This window comes from Notamacropus eugenii, chromosome 5 (genome assembly GCF_028372415.1).
Source record: "Notamacropus eugenii isolate mMacEug1 chromosome 5, mMacEug1.pri_v2, whole genome shotgun sequence".
Lineage (NCBI taxonomy): Eukaryota > Metazoa > Chordata > Mammalia > Diprotodontia > Macropodidae > Notamacropus > Notamacropus eugenii.
In genome coordinates, this window is record NC_092876.1 from 127,514,236 (window position 1) to 127,523,617 (window position 9,382).

Here is a 9,382-nt window from a genome sequence, read left to right on the forward strand (position 1 = left end):
AGTGCATTAATGGAGCTGACCTAGAAATTCTGGATCCTGGATTGAATTTCATTTTGGGTAAGAACGCATCCCATTTCCCAGAGAATCTAACTTAAGCCTCCACAGCATAACTGATGACTTCTGACTCTCAGGGGAAGACTAAGTGAGAGGGCAGCATGAAAATAGAGAGAAGTGAGTTCCAAGACACCATCCCCATAGCAATGGGCCCCTTAGGGATGGTAGCCTGAGGCTGAGAGAATGGGAGTAACATTATGTGCCTCAGAGATGGTGGGGCTGGAGGATGATAATAGGAAACAAGCAATAGCCCCCTCCATGTTGTCTCTCTTTGGTGCTCTGCACTTAAAGTATATTTGACCCACCCTAGTTACATCTTCTGATTCCAAGTCCAGTGCTTGTTTTTAGCACAGTTTAGCATCCCAGAACATAAGCCATGAGTGAAGGAAATGGTGAGGAGGTGCTGACAGTGGAATTCCAGGGGATTTGGGTAGAGGTTACCTGCAAACCACTGAAAATGATGTCCAACTATGGGCCTGTCACTTTGGGGGCCAGTAGCCATCCCTCTAGAATGGACTTCCAGCTGGTTGATTCTGATGAGTCAAACTGGAAGACCCAGTTCTGGAAACTGAGAACCTCAGTAAAGGCAGAGCAGAAGGGATGATCCTGTGGCCATGCTGTCCCCATTCCCACCCCTTATCCTCCAAAAAGGTATGATGGAATGGTGGAAAGAGATGCAAACTGTGCTCCTCAGGCAATGTAACCACTCTCAAAAGGGATAGAGAGTAGAGTCAATTAGGAAAGGGCATGTGTGTGTGGGGGGGGCTGTTAGGTGCAGATTTTCTCTTCCTGAGAAAATCTTGACTTTTCCAGAAAGTCTTGGCTGAGAAACCCCCGACTTGATAAGTCAGCAGCTCAGGGTCGGAGTAATTGCTTTCCTGGAAACGAGACGCTGGTGAAACTCATTTGGTGCCCGTGTCACAAAGGACACTTCCTGTTATTCACTTATGAGACAGTGAAGTTATATCTCCTCTTCTCACTGTCTCTGCAGAGTTGTCCAAGGCGTTGCTTACAGAATCACAGGATTGCGATCTGGATAGGACCTCGAAAATCATCTAATCATACTCTCATTTTATACTCAGAAAGTAGGTAGAGAGCTGGACTTGGAATCAGGAAGACCTGAGTCCAAATCCAGCCTCAGATATTTACTAGCTTTGTAACTTTGGGGAAGTCATTTAACCTCTCCCATCATCAGTTTCCTCATCTGTAAAATGGGGATAATAATAGCATTTGTAAAGCACTTTGCAAACTTTAGAGTACCAGTAATTATTAATAGTATTACTGTACAGAGGAAGAAGTGAGGGCTCAGAGAAGATGAGCATCTTTTCTAAGGTCACACAGGCAATACGTGGAAGAATGAGGATTCAAACCCAGATCCTCTGCCCCCAAAGTCAGAACTCTTTCCATTACACTACACTGATTCTCTATACACAGGAAAAGGGAACCAGCTCTTCTTCATTTCCCAGGAGACAGCAGAGGAAATGGTCTTGGAATCTAAAAGGAAAGATTTATAGAACCACAGAATCTCAGAATTTAAAGGGACTTCAGAAGTCACAAAGTCCACGCCTGAATAGGATTTGCCCTTACAATATCCTCAGTATGTGGTCACCTAGTCTCCACTTGAAAACTTCCAGTGATCAAGAATTCACTTCCTTCTGAAGCTGCCTGTTCTACAGTAAAAAGAACACTGAACTTAGTCAGAGAATCATCAGTTTAGAGCTGAAAGAGACCCTAAAACTCATGAAACGAAACCATCTTATTTTACTCAAGAAGTAACAGGCCCAGAGAAGTGGATAAGTGACTTGCACAAGGTCACACAGTCAATAAGTATCTAAAACAGGATCTGCAACAAGTCTCCTTCACTTTATCTGCTATTAAATTTCAGTACTCTGTCAACTATGCCGTGCTGCATCTTGAGTCAGAACAATCAATCAAGGAGCATCTGTTAAGTGCTTATTATGTGCCAGGTCATGTCTGAAGACCTGGGTTTGAATCTAGACTCTGATGCTACTAGTCGCGACTCTTGGCAAATTAATTCACTTCTCTGAGCCTTGGCTTCCTCACCTGTAAAATATGCTGACTACTACATAGTCATTAAGATCTCTTCCAACTCTGACTATAAGTTGCAGGGCAGGTGCGATCTTATCTCATTGGTAAAGGTCCCTATCCCTCTGTATCCCAGCTATGATACTCATGATTCTGTGATTCTGAAAGTTTTGTAAGTTTTTCCTTACACTGAGCTGAAATCAGTGTCCTTATGACTGCCCCCACAATACATTGCTCCTAGTTTGGTTCTCTGGAGTCACACAGGACAAGCCTGGTACTTTCCCTCTGTGAAACCTACTTAGAGATAAGGATCATCTCTGGTTCCTTCAAGCCTCGACTGTAGAGTGAACACCCTCACTTGTTTTGATCCATCCTCCTTTGCCATGGGCTCTGATCCCCTCCACACCCTCATCATTCTCCTGGGACACTCCCTTGTTTTGGACATCCTGTATCTCAATGCAGTCAAGCTCTTTGGACCACCTATCACCATCACACAGTTAATACATTTTGAGCTCAAGGTCCCTAAAGTCCCCAACTCTTGTCTACTTGTCCAGCCCCCATTCTTATCTTACACGAGTTGGTTTTTTGAGCCCCAGTACAAGACTATACATATATCCTTATTGGATGAGAGAGTGTATAGAAGAGTAGCCTTTTGGTGATTGGAGGACCAGCCTCAGAATCTGGATGACTGAAGTCCTCATCCATTCCCATACCTGGAATGCTCTCCCTCTTCATATCTCCCTAAGCTACTCTCTAAGACTAATAAGTTGTAGACAAGTTGCCAGTCTGCAGAAAAAGTTTCCTAATAGTATCTATCTACATTGATGAAATCACTGGTCTAGATATCCCCTTACCACCACCCCCCAAAGTCTATAAAATGTTTTGCAAATCTTAAAGCACCACATACCTGTAAATCATTGTTATTAAATATTCAGGCTCCAGTTCTGCAGCATCCTTCTTATTGCCCATATTTATTTTTTTAAGATCACAAAGTAGGACCAGTAATCACATCTTCCCAGTCTTTCAGTAGCCTGGGGCATAGTTTGTCTGGGACCTGTGACTTTAAGTTATTGAGGACAACTAGAAACACTTTATATTAGACCCAAGGAAAAACTTCTAGTAGTGAAAGAAGGGATTGACATTGACTGTAGGTAGATAGGTAGTATAGTGGATAGTTGACTTGGCATCAGGGAGATCTAAGTTCAAATCCTGCCTCAGACATTTACTAGTTATATAACCCTAGACAAATCACTTAGCCTATCTCAGCCTCAGTTTCCTCATCTGAAAATGAAGCAAGCAGACTCAATGGCCTCTAAGTCCCTTCTATCTCTAAATCAACAATTCTATGCTCAGTTCTTAAAAAGGAAATAAACTCTGGAAGGATTTTCCCTAACTTTTCTTCTCTCCATCTCGCCAGCACAAGCACATGTGCTTCCCCTCACCCAGTCCTCCCACCCCATGAAGCCTTCCATAGCTACCCCATCCCCCAGTGATCTTTCCTTCCTTTCAACTCCTATGGTACTCATTTTTGTCTTGGAATTTAGGTTCTGTAGAATAGTATACAGCGTTTTAGTGAGGCCAGCAACTCTCTCTGCATCTGAATCAGACAGGATGCAAAGCAGTCCTTCGTCTCAAAAACTCAAGCACTAAAGTATAGGAGAACTATTCTCGTTCATTCAACACTCATTGAACCACACAATTATAACTGAATCACAGCACTTTCCTCCATTAAAAATTCCCTTCCTGTGCCTCCTTGTGGTGTGGAAGCGATCTGGGTTCTCAATCAATTAATCAACAAACATTTACTAAGCACTAGCCAGGGCTAGCCACTCTCCAGGGAACTGAGGATAAAAGACAAAATGTTCTTACCTTCAAGGAGTTTACATTCTAACAGGGAAAGCATGTGAATATGTGGAAAAAATAAACACAAGACAGATGGAAGATAATGAGTGAGGCAGTAGAGGCATTAGCAATGGGTTGGGACTCAGTAAGGGACATAGATACAAAGTAACAAATAAGTTGTTTTAAAGGTAAGTAGGGAACTCTACGAGGCCCAGGTAAGGAAGAAGGGTATTTCTTGGGGGACAGCCTATCCAGAGGTCCAGAGACCAGAGGAGCATCTATGTGAAGAAGGGCAGTAAGGTCACTTCGGCCAAACTACATGGAGTAAGAAGGGGAGTAATAATAGCATTGGAAAGGTCGGGACCAGCACACAACAGTTTGTGTTTGTGAGTGTAGACAGTAATAATGGCTGACATTTACACAGCTCCTTAAGAATTCTCAGACAAGCCTCTCTGGTAGGTACACCATTTTACAGTTGAGCTGTAGATTAACTACACAACTAGTAAATGTTAAAGTCAGGATTTGAACCCAGATCATTTATTCTCTTGAAGACCACTTAATTTTTCTTTCTCTGAAGGAAACCATGTCACTCCTACTCAATAAACTCCAATAAACTTCCCTATCACCTCTAGGATCAAGTACAAAATCTTCTGTTTGGCATTCAAAGACTTTCATACCTTCCTCCCCTGTACCTTGACCTTTTCAGTCTTCTTCCTCCTTTCTCTCCATCACATAATTACCCCTCCACACAGTGATACGAATCTCCTGGATGTTCCATCTCTTGTCTGTGGGCATTTTCTCAGGTTGTCCCCCATCCCTGGAATACTCTCCCTCTTTCTCTCTGTCTTCTGACTCCCCTGGCTTCCCTTAACTCCCAACTAAAATCCTATCTTCTACAGGATGTCCTCTCCAACACCCCTTACTTCTAGTAATTCTAGTAATCTAGAAGTAATTCTAATCATTTCCTATCTGTTTGGTATATAGCTTGTTCGTATATATTGGTTTACTTGTTGCCTCCCCATGCTTATTCACTGATTTTTCTGCAAAATAAAGGCATTAGAAATAGATGATCTCAAAGTTTCTTCTGTCTCTAAATCATATGTTTGCAGGAATGAATGAATAAATTGGGTCAAGTTGTAATGAGCCTAGAATGTCAGGCTAAAGAACTTAGATTCCTTGTATTAGGCAGTGGTGATCCTATATAGGGTTAATTCAGCTTCTCTCACATCACATCAGTTGCAACACTGGGCTCAGAGCCTCATGGGCCATGTCTCAATCTACCCCCTCCCTTTGTATATCAGCCCAGCTCAGCTGTGCTTATACCGGCAGCTGTGGCCCCTGGGGTGGGTGTTGGGTTTGGCAGGCCCACCTCCCAACTTGTTGAAAACAGAGTCTCCAGCAGATCAGATGTCAGAATGGGGTCAGTGCATGAGGGTCAGAATGGGGTCAATATATAAGGGTCATGGGTCATAAGCTCTAAAAGTAGAAGAATCCAACTCCCTAATTTCACAGATGAGGAAACTGAAGTAGAGAAAGTTGAGTTTACACCACCAATAAGGAACACCACTAGGATTCAAACCCACTCCACTGGCTTCAACTCCAGAGCTCTTTCTAATATACACAAGACTCCAAGTTTGAGTCCTAAAGAACTTTCCAGGCACCGAAGGTACCATCATGAAGGTCTTACTCACACCGTGATTATTGACCCTGTCCTCCAGTGTCCTATTCATTCCTCCTCTCCCCTTCTGTTGTCCAAGTCAAAGGGCCAGAAGGCCTGGGTTCCTGTAAGGACACAATCACTTGTTGTGTGACCTTGAGCAAGTCATTTAACTGCAATGGGCCTCAGTTTTCCTATCTCTAAAAAAGAACAATACTCTCTACATAACCCACTCACAAGAATATTGTGAAGATCCACTGAGACAATAGACAAAGTACTTTTGTAAATGTGAGGCCCTGTATAAATATTATTATTATTAGTAACAGAAGTAGGATTATGATGGCTTATGACATTATTACTCCTAAGTGTATTTGCATTCTTAAAGTGGATTCCTGGAAACCCTAGAAGACTCACAGAATTATTCTTTCATAGTGCGGGAGATAATTTTGAGCTAGGGAGGAGTGATGGGAAATGTGCAGCTGCCTAAGGGAACAGGAGACCACCAGTTGGGATCAACAGGACAAAATACAAATAGTATAATAATGTTAGAGCTTTAAGGGAACATAGAATGAGAGAATCATGGGATGTCAAGTTCAAAGGCATCTCAAAGGGTACCTAGTTCAATACATACAAGACCAAGAATAATCCCTGTGGTACATGAGTAATTGGTCATCTAACTTCTCTTGAGAATCTCCATTGATGGAGAACTCACTACCTACCAAGACTGTATTTTGGGGAAGCCTGATTTTTAGGACACTTACTTAAGACAATAAACCAGAAACTTCCCTCTCTGCAATGTCCATCAGTGTCCTCAGTTCTACCCTCTGGGGCCAAGCAGAATAAATACTACTCTTCTTCCACAGGACAGTTCTTCAAATATTTGAGGACAGTCAACATGTCTCCTACCCTTAACTTCTCAACTCTAGACAAAATATCTCTAGTCTTTTCAACCAATGACATAGTTTCCAGTTCTGGATATCCCTTTCTAGACCAGCTTAAGATTGTCAATGTCCTTCCTCAAACGAGGCACCCAAGACTGAACCCAACATGAGGATAGAAGGCAGTGGAATTGTCATTGTCCTTATAGGCTGCCTAGTTTAATGCAACTTAAAATCACATTAGCTTGTGGGGCAATATCACATGGTTGATGCATGTGAAATTTGCATTTCACTAGAAACCCCAATTCGTTTTCACAGGAACTGTTGTCTAACCACACCTCCCCTATCCTGCATGAGTACTGTGTATTTTTTTTTAAACCAAGCATCTGTTGTTGTTGTTTGGTCGTTTCAGTCATGACTTATTCTTTGTGACCCGATTTGTGGTTTTCTTGGAAAAGATACTGGAGTGGTTTGCTATTTCTTTCTCCAGCTCATTTTATAGATGAGGAACTGAGGCAAACAGGGTTAAATGACTTACCCAGGGTCACACAGTTATAAGTGGCTGAGGCCAGATTTGAACCCAAGAAGATGAATCTTCCTGAACCCAGGCCTGGCACTCTATCCACTGTGCCACTTAGCTACCTAATCTAAGCACAGAACTTGACATTTGTTGCTGTTAAACTTCATCTCATTAGATTTGTCCCATTGTTGGGCAGAGTCAAGACGGTAGAGAAAAAGCAGGGACTCACCTGAACTTTCCCAAATATCCCTACAAACAACTTTAAATAACATTTCAAAATAAATTCTGGAGCAGCAGAACCCAAAAAAGGATGGGGTGAAATAATTTCCCAAGACAACTTAGAAGGTCAGCAGGAAAGGTCTGTCATACTGGGGTGAGAGTGGAATGGAGTCCAGCATAGGTAACACTCCAGCAAACCAGCAGCAAGTCTTGGGAGCAAATGAATTGGCAGCAGTGACTTCTAGATTTCTTAGTCCACAGATGATAAAGGGGTCAGACAACTGGTCAGAAAGACATTACAGGGGTCCCTTTGCTGGCACTAGGTGCAGGATTCTGTTGCATTGCCCATACATGGATCCAGGCCACAGTCCTCAGTTGCATTACCAGGGCAAAAAGGAACACTAGCACACCAGAGCTTGTGGCTACAGGGGAGTGGGGACTGTGGCCACAGTTCTAGGGTGAAAAAGAGTGCTTGTGGTCATACACAGACCAGAGCACAGGCTAGAAGAGTAGTAAACATACCTTTTCTTAGATCATATCACCTAGGAAGAACTGAAAACTTACATTCCCCCAGAACTAGCTCTGAATTCAGCTACACAAATAACCTGAAGTTTGAGACAGTGCCCACCCTGGGTGCAGAACCTAACTTTAACATATAAAGTTAAAAGTCATGAAATAGGGTGGAAAAACGAGCAAACAACAATAAAAAAAGAACCTAATCATAGAAAATTACTATGGTAACAGAGAAGATCAAAGCACAAACTCAAAAGAAGAAAACAAAGTCAAAACTCCTACAGCCAAAGCTTCAAATAAAAGTACGAATTAGTCTCAGACTCGAAAAGAATTCTTGAGAGAGCTCAAAAAGCATTTTAAAATTTAAATAAGAGAAGTAGAGGAAAAATGAGAAAAGAAATGAGAATAATGCAAGAAAATCATAAAAAAGAGAATCAACAAGTACAAAAAAGACTGAAGAAAGTAATACCCTAAAAAAACAGACTAGACTAAGTAATAAAAACGTCACAAAAATTCACTAAAGAGAACTTTTTTTATTTTTTATTTATTTTCAGTGTTCTATAATCACTACCATATAACTTAGATTCTTTTCCCTCCCTTCCCCTTTTCCCCCCTACCTCCCTGCTCCCTCCCCCAAGATGGCATACAATTTTATGTAGGTTCTACATATACATTCCTATTAAATACATTTTCACCATAGTCATGTTGCATAGAAGAATTAAAATGAATGGGATAAATCATACGACAAACCAAAACGTAATACAAAAGAAAATGATCTTCTACATTCTGTGATTGAATTCCATAGTTCTTTCTCTGGAAGTAGAAGGCATCTTGCCTTAAATGACCATTGGGAAAGAGGAGAACTTTTTACAAGCAAAATTGGCCACATAGAAAAAGATGTGCAGCAATTCACTGAAGAAAAGAAGTCATTAAAAAGTGGAATTGGTCAAATGGAAAAGGAGTTACAACAGCTCCCTGGAGAAAATAATTCTTTAAAAATTAGAATTAGACAAGTGGAAGCTAATGAGTCCATGAGGCATCAAGAAACAACAAAACAAAATCAAAAGAATGAAAAAATAAAAGAAAATGTAAAATATCTCATTGGAAAAACAGCTGACCTAGAAAATAGATCCAGGAGAAAAAATTTAAGAATTACTGGACTACCTGAAAGCCATGATCAAAAAAAGAGCCTAGATATCATCTTTCAAGAAATTATGTAGGAAAATTGCCCTGATATTCTAGGACCAGAAGGTAAACAGAAATGGAAAGAATTCACTGATCACCTCTTGAAAGAGATGCCAAAATGAAAATTCCTAGGAATATTATAGCCAAATCCCAGATCTCCCAGATCAAGGAGAAAATAATATAAGCATCCAGAAAGAAACAATTCAAATATTGTCGAGCCATAGCCAGGATAGCACAAGCGCTATATTAAAGGACTGGAGGGCTTGGAATATGAAATTCTGGAAGGCAAAGGAGCTAGAGTTACAACCAAGACTAACCTGCCTAGCAAAACTGAGTATAATCCTTCAGGGGGAAAATGGATATTCAATGAAATAGAGGACTTTTAAGTATTACCGATGAAGACCAGAGCTGAATAGAAAATGTGACTTTCAAATACAAGACTCAAGAGAAGCTTATAAAGGTAAAGAG